This window comes from Mastigoproctus giganteus, chromosome 14 (assembly GCF_048544385.1).
Source record: "Mastigoproctus giganteus isolate SK-2022 chromosome 14, ASM4854438v1, whole genome shotgun sequence".
NCBI classification, from domain to species: domain Eukaryota; kingdom Metazoa; phylum Arthropoda; class Arachnida; order Uropygi; family Thelyphonidae; genus Mastigoproctus; species Mastigoproctus giganteus.
Window position 1 is genome coordinate 2,160,080 of NC_143588.1, and position 20,071 is coordinate 2,180,150.

The following is a 20,071-nucleotide window of genomic DNA, read 5'->3' on the forward strand; positions in this document are numbered from 1 at the left end:
CAACACCAGATGGATGGTTATTGCAACAATCAACGCCCTCTGGCCAAAGGCAAATTTATGCATATCTGACCTACAACCATCCTTCCTCAATTTGAATTTATGCTCCTCGTGTACATAGCCTAAGAAAGAGCAAGGATTCCATCAGCATTAAGCTTACTCAATCCAATCAAGGCAACACCTCAGTCAGATCTCCTTACAGGTGCCTAGTATTCAGATGCTGCAATTTTCAAAACTGAAGCCTTAAGCCTTTCCTAGTAAGCACAACCTTTTGTGGCCCCTCACCATTCTTACTCTTCTCTGCGCCCATTGCAAGAGATCCATGTCCTTCCTAAAATGAGGCTTCCAGACCTCAACACTCTACTCAAGATGTTGTTGAACCATTGGCTTAATTCTAGACAACAGTGGCTGTAGGCAGAAACAAAGTGCCAATGTGTTTGGAAATTTTGTGTCATATCAGTGGCTCACTAGTGATTGCTATATTTGTCATGCTAAGCTGTGCCGGCTGAACAATAGGCCTGACATAGCCCAGTGGTCAGGAGCGAGAGTGCATAGCACGCGTTCCTTGAGTAGACCGGGGTTCAAGCCCGTGACTACTAAATACGATAAATATTTGTATTAACGATTTATTGTAAACTCTACTGACTTGGTTGTTGTACAGGAATATAAACAGAAATTTTTAAGGCCTGACGTAGCCGAGTGGTCATGAGCAAGAGTGCATAGCATGCGTTCCTTGAGTGAACCGGGGTTCAAGCCCGTGACTGCTAAATAAGATAAATATTTGTATTGACGATTTATTGTAAACTCTACTGACTTGGTTGTCGTGCCGGAGTATAAACAGAAAATTAATAGCACTAAAAAAAATGGAAGGAAGACTTATAGAATTAAAATAAGAATTTCACTTATACAATAGCTGTGCAGAACGTAAAGCCCACTAACAATATTCGACCAAAAACCTGTATCTGAATTATGTTATCTGCCAGAAAATTAAAATCCAACTAACCTGTTTTAAACTAAAATAATGACAATAAGAGATGAAATCAAAACCAAAAATAATCTTAGACATCAACATCAGTTTAGAAGAAATTTTTCTGACCGGTGATATCCGTCTTTTAGCACAAATGCTGAAGTAAACACGTGTTCTCAACAAATGCTTAAGCCTACAGTTACAAAAACTGATGCATAGGCAAACATAGGCAAATACTCTTATCTGATTTTTTTTTTTTTTTTTTTTTTTTTAATGGACATACTTTTCTGATTCCAACAAAATCAGGGGTGTAGATTAAAAGTCAAAAACATGAAAAAAAAAAAGGATTAAAATTCATATTTACATCGCTCTGATAGCCATTTTAATTTCAAGTTTTTTTTTGTTGTTTTTTATTTGGTGAATGCCATGCAACATAGTGGCCATCACTGGGTAAAGTCATGGCAGTAGTGTGCTGCCAAAATTGAACAGAAAGGTCCTGATATTCATATTTTTAATAATTGCATACATTAGGGGTTTTTTGTTTTTTTTTTTTTTTTTTGTCTCGCATTAGACAGTATGTGTACAATTGCAGCTTGCCCCCTTGTGGCTTGGGCAGGTACTGGAAGCAGCTTTCCCAGCAATTTCTGGCCCCTGGTAGTTAATTTGCCAGACACAGCACAATACATACACTGCATAAACAGCATGACACTCATTTCTGGCAATTTTACAGAGTTCTAAATCAATGCATTATAATCAATCTATATCTATATCAATGCAGAGATGAACAAACCTTCAAGAGCCACCTTACATAAGACAACCCATGTCAGCAGGTCCATGCATTAAGGAAAATATTTGTTTACTTCTTCATTAACAAACAATTAATGATGCAGATTGAAAGGAAACACAATAACTGAAGAATTCTAAAATTTAAATTGATTTCACTTTGTTAGATAATCTTTATTTACATTTAACAGCCTCAGTATCACTCAGTGATCAGCCACACTAATCCCAGGGTTAAAGATATCTTATTAATAAAACCATGTAATATGTAATATTAATAATAAACAAGGGATTAATACAGTGGCTTATATATTTTAAAAATATTTGAGAATACTTACTATTGCTGGACAATATGGACTTTTTTCCTGCAAAATGTTGCCTAAAATTCCCCTACATCTTATAGTCCGAATGAATCCCTGGTGCATGCAGTGATTTTTATTTTAAATCAGATCATATATTACAGGGGTGGCCAACCCTGCAGCACGCATGCAGCTCTTGTTAGTAGTACACCTATTGACAGAAGAAGGGGGAAAAATCAGAAATGAATAAATTCCACTTTTATTGCAAAAAGTTATATTTTTTGCAATAAAAGCAATTTTAGCACTAAGACATTAGAGCAAACTCATCATGACACCAATTCCGCAAGGACAAATATTTGTTAACCTATATTAAATTTATTTTATAAACATAAAAAATTCAAAATTTATTTTATTACAAGCACTTGGCATGTAGAAGAGGTTCCCTAACTTTTTTAACATATTAATAAACTTCTTTATTGCTGCTAAGTATGGTACATGTACTAGAAACAATAATTCTCATCATGGTGACATGGCCAGGAGTAAAGTGTTCTATGTATTATAATGAGGTAAACTTCTCTTATTATTTTACATAAAAGAAATACCTTGATCCCCTTAAAATATTTCATAAATTCCACGCATTCCCCCAAATTCCAGAACAAGTACAAATAAACAGATTTAACCTAAAATTTAGCTATGAACAGACAGTTTTATAAATCAATATATACTTCTATACTTTTAATCTCAAAAGAAAAAAAATATGAATAACAGAAATTGATAGTATGAACCAGAGCTGTAATGCTCAATACGTTCTACATTGATATCAATATTTGTAAAATAATAAGAGAAGCTCCGTAGCCGAGTGGTCAGGAGCGGGAGTGCAGTAGCACACGCTCTTTGAGTAGACCGGGTGTTCAAACCCCTCACTGCTGAATACGGTCGATCTGCCAACCCGCACTGGACCAGCGTGGCAGATTATGGTCCGTTTCCCTCAACATGAATTGTTGAGGAGGCTTCCATCCTGCAGTGGGTTGATAATGGCTGCACTTTACTTTTTTTTTACTTTAAGAGAAGCTTACCTCAGTACAATACATAGAACACTTCCATATGATACTCTCCAGCAATTAAAATGAAAAATATCAAAAATCTTACATTACAGTAAAAAATAATAATTAATAAAATAATAATTGTTCGATTGATTTTTAATTATTTTTTACTGTAATGTAAAATTTTAGATTTTTTCGTTTTAATTGCTGGAGAGTATCATACAGAACGTATTATACTGAGGTAAACTTCTCTTATTATTTTACATAACAGAAATAAATAAAACATGATTCGTACCTTGATTAGTGGGATGGATTGCCCATATTTCATTTGTGTCCACTAAAAAAACAAGCATGCCACAGGAAAGGCACCCCACACTATATGAACCTCTGGCATATAGTGATTTGTATTTCCTTTATGCTAAGTGCTTGTGCTTCCCACTGAGATCTACATGTGCAACAATAATTAGCACAATCAGACCAAATTACTGGTATTAATAATTATTTGACAGACCTTATCGTGACTTTCAAAAATCAGTAATCCCTTCTAAAAATCAATGAGTGGAGAGAAAATAAAAAAAAAACATCTCTTTGGCAGCACATGTTTTTGTGTTTGGCACAGAATGATAGTTTTAACTGGTTATAAAAACTTGATAGTCCTGACGAAATTGGTACAAGGTAGAAGACGTTTTTATATACTTTATATACAAAAATATTTGAATAAAAAAATATATTTTTGTACACATTAGCATTAGCAAAGGCACATGATGCAAGAAAGCAAGCTTTTATAGCATCAGCCAAAAAAAAAAAAAAAAAACCCTGATTTCACCAATCCACTCGCTCCAAATGTTTGTCAAGTTCTGCCTAGAATCTATTTAAGTTATCGACTTCTACAACGACAGATGGGAGTTTATTCCAGCAATCAACCACCTGCTGGCTAAAGGCAAACTTCCACACATCTATCCTACAACCATCTTTCCTCAATTTGAATTTATGCAATCTCAGGCGATTATTCTGAGCAAGAGGAATCCCATCCGCATTGAGCAGGCTCAAACTATTCAATGCTTTATACACCTCAATCAGATCACCTCGCAGGTGCCTAGTCTCCAGACACTGTAATTTGCAAAACTTAAGCCTTTCTTTGTAAGAGCAACCCTTTGTTCCATTCACTAATCTTGTTGCCCTTCTCTGCATTCATTCCAACAGCTCTACATCTTTCTTAAAATGAGGCCTTCAGACCTGTATATAGTAATCAAGGTGTGGCCTGACCATTGCCTTATACAAGGGGATAATCGCCTCCTTATTCCTGCTAGAAAAATTCTTCTATATCATTGACAAGACACCATGAGCTACTCTACCACTGCGGCACCACAGAGTTGATACGTTACCCTGAGATTACTGCTTCCCATATGTAGTACTTTACATTGGTCAATGTTAAACTTCAGTTGCCACCTCTCAGCCCATCTGCTCAACTTTTCTAGATCCTGTTGCAGAAGTGTACTGCCATTACTGTCATTAACAACCCTGTCAACCTTCGTATCATCTGCAAACTTGGACATTAAGCCTGATATACCATCATCAATATTATTTATAAATACAGAAAACAACAATGGACCTAACACTGAACCTTGAGGGTAAAAAAAAAAAAAAAAAAAAAAAAATATTAGTCCAAGAAGAGCAGTATCCACTGATTACCACTCTCTGTCTTCTCCCACTCAACCATCCCTTTATCCAAAGCAGCAAATTGCCTCAAATGCCACACAGCTCCAATTTGTGCAGCAGTCTTCCATGTGCAACAGTATCAAAGGCTTTCCTAAGATCCAAATACAGTCCATTCCGGTTATTTGAGACACATCGGGACTAGTGCATTTTGGCCTGATTAAGTGGCTGCCCCAATTATTCGAAGTTTCATGTAAACAGTTAAAAATACAATGTACCTCCCCTTTTTTACAATTGGTTCACTGTACAATCAAATCACATTACGACGAACTCACCACAGTAAAGTACAGTTCACTATATGATGTGTAGTAAGCGCCGGTCATTGTGATCACATTTGTGAATTGAATTTTAATTCTATTAAACAGCGATTCTAATTAGCAAAAATAAGAGGAATATTATCCACAGGTTATATAAGCAAAGATATATTAAGCACAAATGTACCCTTTATTACCTTACCAATTAAAAAATTAAATGATAAGTGAAAATCAGAAGAATATACTTGATAATCGGAATAATTAATATGTACTGTAATATGTACATACTAACTAGTTGACATTTCTGTTCACTGACATTTGTGAGTGGGGAGTAAAATTTAAAACAGTAAAAAGAAAAACAATCAATAACAAAGAACACGGCACACACAAATTGCAAGTAACACAATACACGCAAGTGAGAACCGAATAACGAATTACAAAGCTTTAAAAATACGAATGAAGAGAAGATCTGGAAATTTATTTTTTTATATGATTGAAGGTTTCATGGAAGTGTAAGCACATTTCTCCATAATAACCCACAGAATTCCAGCTGTCGGTATTATCGCAAATTCAGTAAGATCCAGTTTACTGTCCGTTTATGATAGATTTCACTAACAGAAAAGCCCAATAAACAGGTTTCATGGTTGTGACCTCCAGAATTTCGACCGAACCACATGGTACCGTCAGAGACAATCGTAGGATAATCTCCAGTGCTGCGGTCTCCAGCCCCAGTTAAACGGCATGCTATCCCAATTAAGCAAACTAAACCCTGGCTATTTTCTCCATTGGTCTGTTTTTTAAGATTTGCCCCAAATAAACAGCTGCCCCGATTAACCAGTGGCCCAAATAACCGGAATCCACTGTATATGATATCAAAAGTTATTCTTTGCATCCAGTTCCTTTGTGACTACATCATAGTATCCAATCAAATTGGTCCGGCAAGACTTCTCCCTAAACAAAACTATGCTGTGTCCGAGCTATAACTGAAGTCTTGTCTAGATGATCCTGCAGTGCTTCTTTAACCAGTGCCTCCATTAATTTTCCGGGAACAGAAGTTAAACTAACAGGTCTATAATTACTTGTGTCGCCCTTTGATCCTCCTTTGTGAATTGGGGTCACATTTGCACATCTCGAGTCTGTGGGTACCTCCCCTGAGTCCAAGGAAGCTCTCATAATTATGGCTAAGGATGCTGCCTCCTTTAATATAACTGGATAGATCCCATCTACCCCAGGTGCCTTTCTTGTGTTTCAACAATTTCTCCTCCACTTTACTCTCAGTTATTACAAGATTCTCTAGCTTACTGCTAGAGTTGAATACACCTCTGGCATTCCCCTCGCTGAATAACTCATGTGTGAATGTCGATGCAAAATATTCATTTAGTTTGTTAGCTACCTGAGCAGGATCATCAACAGTTGACCAATCGATATCAAGTGGACCAATCTGATTCATCCCCGTCCTTCTAGAGTTTACATAAGTAAAGAACTCTTTGCTGTTTTTCTTTGCATCCCTTGCCAAAGATTTCTCGTAATCTGCCGTAATCTGGCGAAGGCATTTATACCATTCTGCTCCAATTTGTACAATAGTCTTCCATGCGCAACAGTGTCAAAAGCTTTCCTGAAATCCAAATATATGATATCAAAATTATTTTTTGCATCCAGTGCCTTTGTAACCACATCATAATATCCTATCAAATTTGTCAGACAAGACTTTTCCTTAACAAACCCATGCTGTGTCTGAATTATTGCTGCAGTCTTGTCTAGATGATCCTGCAATGCATCGTTAACCAGTGACTCAATTATTTTATGCTTTAAGCATGCTCCATGCTGATGGGATTCTTCCTCTTGCTCAGAATAATCACCTGAGAGGGCATAAATTCAAATTGAGGAAAGACAGATGTAGGATAGACGTGAGGAACCGACTTCCATCCCTTGTCGCGGAAGTTGATAGCCTAAATAAGTTTAAGGCTCAGCTGGCCAGGTATTTCGAACGAACAGAGGGGTGAAGTGGAAGTGGTTATTTTTTATTTATTTATTTATTTATTTTTATTTTATTTTTTTTGGCTGATGCTGCATAAGCTTGCTTTCGTGCATCAAATGCCCCTACTAATGCTAATGCTAACAAAGGGTTGCTGTTACCAAAAAAGGCTTAAGTTCTGCAAATTGCAGTGTCTGGAAACTAGGCACCTGCAGCAAGGTGATCTAATTAAGGTGTATAAGACCCTAAATGGTTTGAGCAAGCTCAATGCTGATGGGATTCTTTCTCAGATTACTCGCCTGAAGGGACATAAAAGTCAAACTGAGGAAAGACAATTGTAGAATAGATGTGCAGAAATTGGCCTTTAGCCAGTGGGGGTTTGATAGTTGGAACAAACTTCCATCTGTTGCAGTGGAGGTCAACAACTTATATTCAAGGCAGAACTAGACAAACATTTGGAGTGAATGGATGGGTGAAATGGGAAGGGTTTTTTTTTTTTTTTTTGGCTGATGTTATATAAGCTTGCTTTCTTGCATCACATACCTCTACTAATGCTAATGACGTTATATTAAGAGAAATTTAAAGTCCATTTTTTCTCAATGGTCTTTTGGTAAAAGAATTCAACCAAAAACTACTTTATTTCCCAAATAAATAGTCATATTCTAATATCAACAATATGGTAAGACACTTCTTCTGTCTCATATAACTTCAATTATCCATTGCCTCAACCAACACTCACCTGATTTGCACTAATTATTCACTATGATTTATTTCACTTATATTCTCTCTGATATCCTTTTATCATAACTTCCTTATCTGGTATCAAAATCCTTGCAGCAGTTTCATATTCAGGTCAAGGGCATCAATTTTAAAATTTTGCACCCTTAATAGATATTTTGATAAATTTGAAACTGGGGAAAAATATAGTAACTATTATGCAAGATGTACAGCAGGAGTGGCAAACCCATGGCAAGTGTTCCCAAAGTGGCACTAGTACAAATTTCTAGGGCATGGGTAATTCAAAGAATCCCAAAAAAATTTCAAACTTCGAAACATTACTCCACAAAAGCCACCTTGAGTCGTGACCTGTGCACGCCCGTTCTCTCTGTCAGGCATGTAGTGGTCACACCATTCAGTAAATAGCAGTAGTCGTGCAGTGATGTTTGAAATTGGAGTAGTAAGATGTACTGACGAAATTGTGACAAAATTATGTGATTAAATGTCTTGAATATCGCCTTCAGCAGGGCACGTGACGATAGTTTTTTAAAATATTTAGCCAATTTTGGCATGCATCCTTAAAAAGGTTCGCCTCTCTTGTTGTACAGTAATTTGCATATGAAAACTGCACAAACCAAATGCTTGAGTTAAAATTTAAAAAAAAAAAAAAAAAATTTTGGGGCATTTCTGAGATAACGCATGTGAAAATTTTATAAGCCATCACTTCTTGGTCTCGGCTTTGTCTTTCTCTGTCAACAATTTTAAAGGCTTGCTTTTTATCTGGTATAAATTCATTCAAACAGACTCCCATCTTATGGATTGACAAGTGTTTTTTTGCAATTGAGTAACTAGATTTCATTATGGCCACTCAGCAAGTGATGGTAGATAGTTCTCCCTTCTAACTTCTCACCTAATGATAATGTACCCCTAGTTTCAGTTCTTTCTTCCACTTTTTTTCCCCCTGTTGTATATTAATCTTTTTCCACTGATTGGATATACTATCTATAGTTTTGCCGATGACAGAATACTTCATTCCACCTTCAAATATCATTACATTCCACCTTACAGTTTGCAAAACCTCGCTCTACACAAACAACTTCTACTTCTCAAATACCTCTTTTAATTTCTTATATGCTTATCTACAAATATTTCTTGGATGGGGTGGCAAATAAAGCTTAGCCAATCCTCCTAAAACAGTCCTGTTTCATTTCACCAGTAGGATACAATTTTTTTTAGTTACATAATAACAAAAAAAAAAAAAAAAATTTTAATCTTCTTTCATATGTATGTATATGATGTTTTGATCTGTGTCAAAATTTAATATGGAGTAAATAAGTTTGTTTTCAATTCTTATGTGTTAGGTGTAATTCATGTTAATAGAATGCTGTGCTCATTTCAACAATTAGCTACTCAATGCTAATGCTACCAGCAGCAGCCTGACCCAGTTCCGGTCACGATTACCAATTTGGCCACCTACAGCTCTTTTTAAAGAAACAGTAAACAGCATGCAAGTCAATGCTTATCAGGTTTCCTCGATTCCTCATTACAGTTGAAGATGACAAAAAAGAGATAGTAACATGGCTGTCTAAATCCTTTATTGTCTAGTTCTCTAAATTTAATAAATAAATGGCAATTGCATGCAGTAAAGCATTTAACATATAGATTCCTTATGTGCATGATTTAAAAAAAAAAAAAAAAAAAAGAACATGTAAATAATAATTGTTGGATTGTCTTTAACAAAATTTGGATGGATCTAAAAATGTTTCTAAAAAAATCCAAAGTATAAAATTTAATGAGAACTGTCTTCTGGGAGCAGTTGTTATGTTCTGACAAAAGGATGGACAGACAGGTAGATAGCAGATGGACACGGTGAAGGTAATATATGCTTAGAACATACATAAATACAAATGCACCTAAACATCAATGAAAATCAAAAGAAATACTTATCTGCGGATAGTGTTCATATACCACTAGTATTTCAGGTTATGTATCTCTTATTTTCTTATTATGATCTCTTATGTAACAATTTTTTCAGTTAAAATTCCTTAATGCAACTGAAATGAATAATATTCACCTTAAAGAGGGAGCAAAATCTATAACGAATCCAAAAAGTGGAGTGGAACGGAATGCGAGATGGCCAGATTTTAAATTAAATTATCATATTAGGGTTACCCATAATTGATTACATTAATCCGTATTTGTGTCTGTGAATTGCATGTGTTCTCTGGTTGGCTTGCCTGTTTTGATGGACGAAAGAACCTTGCTATCTGCGCCCGAGTCCGACTGACTCAGCCACGAAGTGGGGGGACCATTGGAGTTTCTTGCGTCATCAACGGAATTCAAACCCAGGCCTTTTTCACCCGATGTGGGGAGGATGATGACGATACCACTGTGCTATCCGTGCAGACCAGATGGCCCAATTTAAGTCCCGTTGATCTTTACATATGGGATTACTTAAATTCAGCAGTGAGACTACATTAACCCCAGGGGCTCACATCTGGTGAATACATGCTTGGCAAACCCAGGGTCATGAGCTAGATATCAACATTCTTTTCTTTCTTGCTTTCTTGGTGATTTCCTTCTTTCTTTCTTTCTTTCTTTCTTTCTTTCTTTTTCTCTCTCTCTCTCTCTCTCTCTCTCTCTCTCTCTCAGGGAAAATGGGAATTTTTTTTTTTTTTTTTTGGCTGGTACAGCATAAACCTCAGGCTTCCTTGCACCATATGGTTAATAATAATACTAATTTCTCTCATGGCCTGCATGATGCAGTTATGCCCATGCCCATATCAGAAAATACTCAATGGCTCTATACTACTAAGATTGAAATTTATTATCACACTGCTGGTTTTTGGGCCAATTACTGGGCTTTCCGATATTTTATCCAAGCATCATATATAAACAGTACCAACCAACCAACATACATGTGTGTATTTCTGGATATAAATTATAAGTGAAGAAAAAAAAACATTCAAGTAAAAATGCAAAATGATACATTAGCTACCAAGTTCACACAACTTCCCCATCCCCTCCTCTTCTCAGTCAGAATATTTTTTTCCCAAGCATTTTACCACCAATCTACCTCAGAGGTATGAATGAATTAACTATATATGCAATTTACACGTAAATGCGATATTAAGAAAATGTACCTTTGATATAATTAAACTGCACTACCTACAACTGCTAACTCAACTGTAATTCTGTAAAATTAATAAATTGATTTTGTTATTAAATATGTACAATACAAAAATGCCGGGATGAGAAGGGGGGGGGGGTTTGCCCAAACACCGTCAAGTATATATTAAACAGTGAAGAAAATGCTGTTCATAAATACTTCCTGACTGTATTTTCCAGAAATACTGTGGCTACGAAAACTTACCTTTAAACAAAATGTGTAACATTTTGTTTCCATGGTAAAATTTCATTTCCTACACAAAAAGTATGATGTAAACATTACAGAAGAATGCCTATTTTCACATGCAGCATAACACACCGTTAAGGTTGCCTACCCACCCCGCAGTAAGTAAACGTAATGTCACGTGACATATTTCTGGCATTTGTCAACAACGACATCTCTGGGTTATTAAAATTTGCATTAATGTGAGGTCTGCAATTAACTTCAAAAGTACAGTATCACAAATCGAGAAGTGATAATATCAACATTGCGACACCTGCATTCAAAACACTTCGTCACACAGATTGCATACCAAACCGCAACAAGAATAAAACTCCAATCCAACTAGGGAGCAATGCCCCTATAAAGAACGACACTGCGTTTTTTTTTTTTTTTAACTTATCCTTTAGAGAAAAAATAATAATAATCAAAAACACACCGTTGGCATAATGTAGATATTATTATTATTAGCCATATGGTGCAAGGAAACCTAAGGCTTATACTACACCAGCCAAAAAAAAATTGTTACACTGAGAGAGAGAGAAAATAAAAAAATAATAATAAATCAAAAACACACTATTGGCATAATGTGCATATTATTATTATTAGCCATGTAGTGCAAGGTCTGAGGCTTATTCTGTTACCCTGAGAGAGAGAGAGAGAGAGAGAGAGAGAGAGAGAGAGAGAGAGAGAGAGAGAAGGGAATCACCAAGAAAGAGCAGAATAATGACATCCAGCTCAGGAACCTGGGTGTGCCAAGCCCATACACACCAGATCTGAACCCCTGGGGTTGCACCAAGGTTAACAATCTTTCGTAAATTTACTGACAATTTCAGGTGACATAATACAGTATTAAGAAATTTTCATGAAAATGAGAGAAAATATATCTATCTTATGTACGGGTATTCTCATACAATCATTTTTGACAGATTTGTATCATTTATTTTAAGCATAAACTATTTAAGGCGGAGTATAAACAAGATTAAAAATGAAACACTGTGATAAAACTGCTCTGTATACTCTCTCGTTCCATATACTTTCACCCAGGTAATTCATGGCAGTGACTGCTTATCTCAGCATGACGTTTCTTAGAACAACCGTTTGATGAAAGCTGGTAGAATTGTATCAAGGCGCTTAGGCGAACAGTTAGCAAATGAACATGAACCGCGTAATGAAATTCTCATCACTATAGTACACACATTTAATTGTGAACATAATAACAATTTGGAATACAAAATTCTTGTTCTTCTTGTCACAATCAGCAGCTTAGGCTATCTTGCATTGTATATAATGATTGTAAATTGGATGCTTTCTGTGGTAGATTAGCTGTTTACTAGACTAAAAAAACAGAGCTTTCGATAGGCAGAAACTACCTCAACTGAGATCAACTAATTCAACCACGTTGAAAAAAAAAACTCCTCTACTAACCAACGGGGTTCGAACTCAGGTCTTTTCCCACCGGGTGTTGGGAAAAACAGTGATTATACAAACTGGGCTACCCACAAAGACAGAAATGAATATTGGCGACGGTTCACGCTATAGTGAAGATAGGACCGGCACAGGGATTTGGAACCGAATACAAAAGTATGGCGTTTTGATTAGTATCAGTATTTGTAAGAGCAAATGATGCAATATCAGCATTATTAGAGGCAAAAGCAAATAATGATATTATTTGCTTTTATATTGATGTATGGCAAATAATGATATTATTTGCCACAAATGATTCAAGAAAGCAAAATAATAAAACAACAGACAAAAACGAAAAAAAAAAAAAAAACGTCCCACATCATCCCTACAGCCTCTATAATGTTTAACTATTTCTTGAATTTCTTCAAACCATCCACTTCCACAAACCCATATAGAAGTTTGTTCCACAAAGCAAGACACCCACAGGATAAATGTGTGGTTAACTCCATACATTTAATCTGCAATCATCCTTCCTAAATTTCAATTTATTCTCCCTCATATGTGTAGTCTGAGCAAAGGGAAGAATACCATCATAACAATCCGTTCAAAGTCTTAAACACCTCATTCAAATTGCCGCACAGGTGCCCAGTCTCCAGATGCTACAATTTGCAGATATACAAAATGCATTCCTTTTTTGGTCAAATCATCCTTTTATTTCCCTCGCCAATATGGTTGTGCTTCTATGCGCAGTACCAGGAAACCAACATCCTTCCTAAAATGAGCCCCCCCACACTTGTATGCAGTACGGATAATAGGATTAACCATTGCCTTGTAAAATAGAATAACCATGCTTTTATCCCTGCTAGAATAGATGATACATATCATTGACAAAATGGCATTATCCTTCCGAGCAGCCTGTCTTCAAGGAAGGATCTTGGGGTTTCCTACATGTTTAGATAACTTCATATTTAAGCATTAGCATTAGTAGAGGCATTTGATGCAAGAAAGCAAGCTTATGCAGCATCAGCCAAAACAAAAAATAAAAAATAAATAAAAAATAACCACTTCCACTTGACCCCTCTGTTAGTTCGAAATACCTGTCCAGCTGAGCCTTAAACTTATTTAGGCTATCAACTTCCACGACAATGGATGGAAGTCTATTCCACCAACGAACAACCCGTTGGCTAAAGGCAAATTTCCGCACGTCTATCCTACATCTGTCTTTCCTCAATTTGCATTTATGCCCTCTCAGGTGATTATTCTGAGCTAGAGGAAGAATCCCATCAGCATTGAGCATGCTCAAACCATTCAAGGCTTTATACACCTCCATCAGATCACCTTGCTGGTGACTAGTCTCCAGACACTGTAATTTGCAAAACTTAAGCCTTTCTTCGTAAGAGCACCACTTTGTTCCATTCACTAATATTGTTGCCCTTCTCTGTACTCGTTCCAGCATCTCTACATCCTTCTTGAAATGAGGCCTCCACACCTGAATACAGTACTCTAGGTGTGGCCTGACCATTGCCTTATACAAGGGAATAATCACCTCCTTATCCCTGCTAGAAAAATTCCTATATATCATTGACAATACACCATGAGCTACTCTTGCAGCCCGTCTGTACTGCACAGAGAACTTCATATCTGTCTGCACAATTACCCCCTGGTCTTTTCATTCTCTACCACTGTCAATGTAGTACCACAGAGTTGATACGTTGCTCTGGGTTTGCTGTTTCCCAAATGCAGTATTTTACATTTGTCAATGTTAAACTTCATTTGCCACCTCTCAGCCCATCTGCTCAACCTTTCCAGATCCTGTTGCAGCAGCATAGTGTCAGTAGTGTCCTTCACAACCCTGCCAACCTTCGTATCCTCTGCAAACTTGGACACTAAGCTTGATATAACAGCAAAAATATCATTTATAAATACAGAAAACAATAATGGACCCAACACTGAACCCTGAGGGACGCCACAAATAACATTAGTCCACGATAAGCAGTGTCCATTAATTACATCTCTCTGCCATCTCACCCTCAACCACCCCTTTATCCATAGCAGCAATTTTCCTCCAATGCCACACTGCTCCAATTTGTGCAGCAGTCTTCCATGGGCAACAGTATCAAAAGCCTTTCTAAGATCCAAGTATATAATATCAAAGTTATTCCCTGCATCCAGTTCTTTTGTGACTGCATCATAGTATCCAATCAAATTGGTCAAGCAATACTTCCCCTTAACACAACCATGCTGTGTCCGAGTTATAACTGAAGTCTTGTCTAGATGATCCTGCAGTGCTTCTTTAACCAGTGCCTCCATTAATTTTCCTGGAACAGAAGTTAAACTCACAGGTCTATAATTACTTGTGTCAGCCTTTGATCCTCCCTTGTGAATTGGGGGTCATATTTGCACATCTCCAGTCCATGGGTACCTCCCCTGAGTTCAAGGAAGCTCTCATAATTATGGCTAAGGGTTTCCTTAACTCCTTTGCTGCCTCCTTTAATATAACTGTATAGATCCCATCCACCCCGGGTGCCTTTCTTGAAATTTATCTTCAACAATTTCTCCTCCAATTTACTCTCAGTTATTACAAGATTCTCTAGCTTACTCCCAGAGTTGAATACACCTCTGGCATTCCCTTCGCTGAATAACTCCTCATGTGTGAATGTCGATGCAAAATATTCATTCAGTTTGTTAGCTACCTGAGCAGGATCGTCAACAGTTGACCCATCGATATCAAGTGGACCACTCTGATTCATCCCCTTCCTTCTAGAGTTTACATAAGTAAAGAACTCTTTGCTGTTTTTCTTTGCTTCCTTTGCCAAATATTACTCTTAATCTGCCTTCGCCTGCCTAACCCCCTTTGTAACTTGGTTACAGATCAACTTGTATCTATCATAGGCTTCTGTGTCACGTGTTAATTTGTATGTATCCCATGCATTTTTCTTCTCTGCCATATGTCTCATTAGTTCATCTGACATCCACTTAGGCCTAAACCTTGAATAATATTTCTTAGTTGGTATGTAAAGCCTAGTAGCTTGCAAGATAAGTTCTTTGAATGCTTCCCATTTTGAATTTGCTGTCGGTAACATCATCAGATCGTCCCACTGCATAGAATTTAAATACTGTCTCAGTCCATCGTAGTCGCCTTTACGAAAGCAATACCCCTTCCCTTTACCCCTAATGGTAGTTACCTCTTTGAGTAAATCCCACGTCAGCACACTGTGATCACTGACACCTAGTGGTTCATTTACCTGCAGATTCCTAATGCATGAAGAATCACTACTGATAATCAAATCAAGAGTATTACTCCCTCTAGTTGCCTCCCGAACATGCTGATGTAGAAAACAATCATCCAGTAAATCCACAAAAGGCTTGCTAGTGTGTGAGTGACCATCCCCCAAATTCCAGTCAATATCTGAGAAATTAAAATCCCCCATTATAAGACTCTCTGATTTACTGGCCCACTATATTTCCCTGTACAGTTTCTTATTATACTCATCAGAGTCATTAGGCCTATAGCACACTCCTACCCTCAATTTTGATCTCCCAATGCTTATGTCACACCAAACTGACTCAACACTGCACTGTCCAGTAATGTCGACTGGCTTCACTTAGTTGGATTTTATGTATTTCTAAACTAATAGCATATCCCCTCCTCCCTTACTGTCCTGTCTTTCCTTTCTGTAGACGTTGTACTCCCAAAATTCCAGTTCTGCATTCCTTATATCTGTGTGACACCACAACTCTGAAATCCCCACCATATCTGCATTTGATGTTCTGAGCAATACCTCAAATTCATCAAATTTATTTACTAAACTCCTAGCATTGGTGTACATACAAGTATACATGCACCTGTTCTTTTTCTTAGCTACCCTAACACAACCCATGTGTTTACTTGTACCCCAATGATTCCCAAAAGTCTCTGAAATATCCTGCATCTTATTTTCCAGGCTGCGCCTCATTCCAATAGAAGCAGTGCAAGAATCACTTTCACTTCTGCCAGTGGCTACTGTTAATCTATTAGTCCGTCTATCCCCCCAATCTAGCAGTTTTCCGACCCGCCTAACACTGCCTCGATAGCATCAGCAAACATTCTTGCACCCTTTCTATTTAAGTGTATCCCATCCCTGTAGAAGCAGTCTCTCCTGTTAACAAGTACACACCAGGCTAGAAAAAAATTCTAACCATTGAGCCTTGCACAATCTTTCCAGGGTCGAATTGAACGACAGGGCTATGTTCATATACTCCCTCCTATCGTGTCTGGGCAGAATTGCAGACACTTTCAAATTCAACCCTAATTCACGGCTTTTTTCCAATAGTGACCTGTAATTGTTAAGTAATTCCGCCGGTCTCCAACTCTTAATTTCATTAGTGCCAACGTGTGCAACTATATAATCTTTTGTGCCCTTAAAAGATGATATCCGCTCTACAACGTCATCAACCTTTGCCCCTGGCAGACATACCCTGCTCCTGTTCCACCTATCCTTTTTATAAAGCATGTTTCCCGTTTCCCTGACAATAGAGTCACCAACAACTACTAGTTCCTTTGGGACCAGCGCATTCTGCCTTGGGGGCTGCTGCTGTGTTGCATGATGACCAAGTGCAAGCTCTGGCATTGGTGTGGGCAGCTGAGAGCTTGGTGGGCCAATCACTTTTAATCCTTCGAGGGCATCCACCCTGTCCTTCAAGCTCTCATATAGGCCCATAACAATGCTGAGATGTCTCCTGATTTCCTTACACTCCTTGCATCGCGCATACACAAAGACATCCCCCATGACAGTTTCATGTCCCGTACCTGACTGTCCACAAACACCAAGCAAGTAGTGCATTTTAATAGGCTGTGATTCAGAGGGCAACTGCCCGCCTCAGTTCTGCTCTGCGCCACAGCACTCCCATTAGCTTGAGCCTTTTGCTCTGGTCTGAGTCATGATTTCGATTTAATTTCAATAAAATTTCAATTTCAGTACGAAATTAAAACCTTAAACGTATATCCCAACACAGTTATAACACTATATTTATGTTTCAGTATCGAGTGTTAACTACGAAATCCCTTTATATAACTTCCGTATCAAGTTAAGTATTAATTATTTATTTTTTACTAATTATTTATGTTACGTAACCCAAGTCGTTATATGTATAGTTAAAAGTACAATTTAATTGACAATGAAGTTCAACAAGATTAATTATCTGATTAATTGACAATATTATGTACTATACTATACTATATTAAGCTTATGCTATCTATTTCGAGATATTATGTATCGCGTAACAATGGCGGCTATTTATGAACGGTAAAAATGTGGATTTGATACCCTTTCCGATACTAAATAATACCTACAAAATCTCTATCTAAGTTACTTTAATCTAAGCATCGTAAATAGGAATATAAAGCTACTCTAGAAAATAAGTTAACATGCAATTTAAGCTAATAAAACAGAAAATAAATCAGAAAAAACTTCTCTGTTCCAGGAGCGGCAAAAATGTACGTCCGCACAGGCTATCCTCGTTTTGCTGGTTTGGGTAATTTTATTTGACAGCAAATTTACCCAAAGTACTTGTCATTTTCCACAAAGCAGAGTGTAGTATCACACAGTTGGTACATTAAACTGAGATTACTACTACCCATATGCAGCAATTTGCATTTGTCAGACATCACGAAATGCAGTTAAACATCAATTGCATTTCTCAGCCAATCTGCCTAATGTTTCTAGATCTTGTTTCAGTAGCTTATCATTAATTACTCTGGCAAACGTTGTAATAAATTGCCAAGAACACAGATGACACATGTCGACGATGCCGTCTGACTCCAGAAATAATCCAGCACATCACTAGGAAAGGTACACTCATAAACCTGGCCAGGTCGCCAGCATAATACATCAGAAGCTAACACAAAAATCCCAGTTGTTCCAAGAAAGTATACCACATTACAACAGCGAACACAGGAGGTTGCAGTGAATGCCAATCACAAACCAATTTCGGACTGTACCATAATAAAGGACAACATGATCCCCCACAACAGACCAGACAAATTTCTGACGAAGGTATTTCGGCGCCCAATACTAAGGGTACATATTTTTTTCCCCTCATTGTTCTTCTGCTTTTGTGGCCACTTAAAGAATTATATCCCGGGAAAGGGCCCTGCTAGCCCGTGCCGAATCCGGCACTGAGCAAACTTAACCTCCATTGACAAGAAGAAAATGACTGTCTGATCGTCATAGTGCTACTCAACTCCAGTAATCTCCAGAAAACGTACGATAAAAAGATTAGCAGGAACACAGGCCTAAAACAGGAAATCAAAGAAATGTGACATGTTTAACAAGTAATGACCATCCACATCAACATGTCAGCCACCAGCATGGTGCGAAAAAGCGTTCATAAGAACATAACAGCAATCGGCCTTCCAAAGAACATTTACATAGAACTCCAAAAAACAGCCATCCTAAGCATCTAGCCAATATAGAACAGCAAGAGAGTTCTTCCAGCAACAGTAATAACAATAGCAGTAGTAACCAGAAACAACCAACTACACCATACATTTTGTACCAATACCTTTCGCTGGGGGGAAATCGTTTTATTTATATAATAATAATATTATCAATATAGGAACAAGAGCAATACTGCCCAGACACGATAGGAGGGAGTATATGAACATGGCCCTGTCGATCAATTCGACCACGGAAAGATTGTGCAGGGCTCAAGGGGTAAAATTTTTTTCAGCCTGGTCTGTACTTGTTAACAGGAGAGACTGCTTCTACAGGGATGGGATACACTTAAATAGAAAGGATGCAAGAATGTTTGCTGATGCTATCGAGGCAGGGTTAGGTGGGTCGGAAAACTGCTAGATTGGGGGGGGGGATACAAGGACTAATAGATTAACAGTAGCCACTGGCAGAGGAGAAAGTGATTCTTGCACTGCTTCTATTGGAATGAGTAGCAGCCTGGAAAATAAGATGCAGGATATTTCAGAGACTGCACTGGGAATCATGGGGGTACAATTAAACACATGGGTTGTGTTAGGATGGCTAAGAGGAAGAGCAGGTGCATGAATACTTGCGTCTACACCAATGCTAGGAGTTTAGTAAATAAATTTGATGAATTTGAGTTATTGCTCAAAACATCAAAGGCAGATATTGTTGGGAATTCAGAGACGTGGTGTCACACAGATATAAGGAATGCAGCACTGGAATTTGGGGAGTACAATGTCGACAGAAAGGATAGACAGGATAGGAAGCTAGGAGGGGTTATGCTATTAGTTAAGAAACACATAAAATTCAAGGAAATGAAGCCAGTCGATATCACTGGACAGGGCGGCAGTGTCGAGTCAGTTTGGTGTGACAAGCATTGGAAGATCGAAATTGAGAGTAGGAGTGTGCTATAGGCCTAATGACTCTGATGAGTATAATAAGAAACTGTACAGAGAAATAGAGTGGGCCAGTAAATCAGAGAGTCTTATAATGGGGGATTTTAATTTCCCAGATATTGACTGGAATTTGGGGGCTGGTCACTCACACACTAGCAAGACTTTTGTGGATTA

General features: G+C 37.6%; 1 protein-coding gene across 1 annotated transcript in view; it reads right to left on the bottom strand.

Moving 5' to 3' along the window:
• LOC150074948 (USP6 N-terminal-like protein) overlaps positions 1-11,326 on the bottom strand; it is a 300,409-nt gene extending 289,083 nt beyond the window's left edge. The window contains exons 1-2 of the mRNA XM_090389250.1: positions 11,122-11,326; positions 2,083-2,254 (exon numbers count right to left, since the gene is read on the bottom strand). The gene's annotated coding sequence lies outside the window, so the exon portion shown is untranslated. The remainder of the gene's footprint in view (positions 1-2,082; positions 2,255-11,121) is intronic.
• Positions 11,327-20,071: the final 8,745 nt, after the last annotated feature.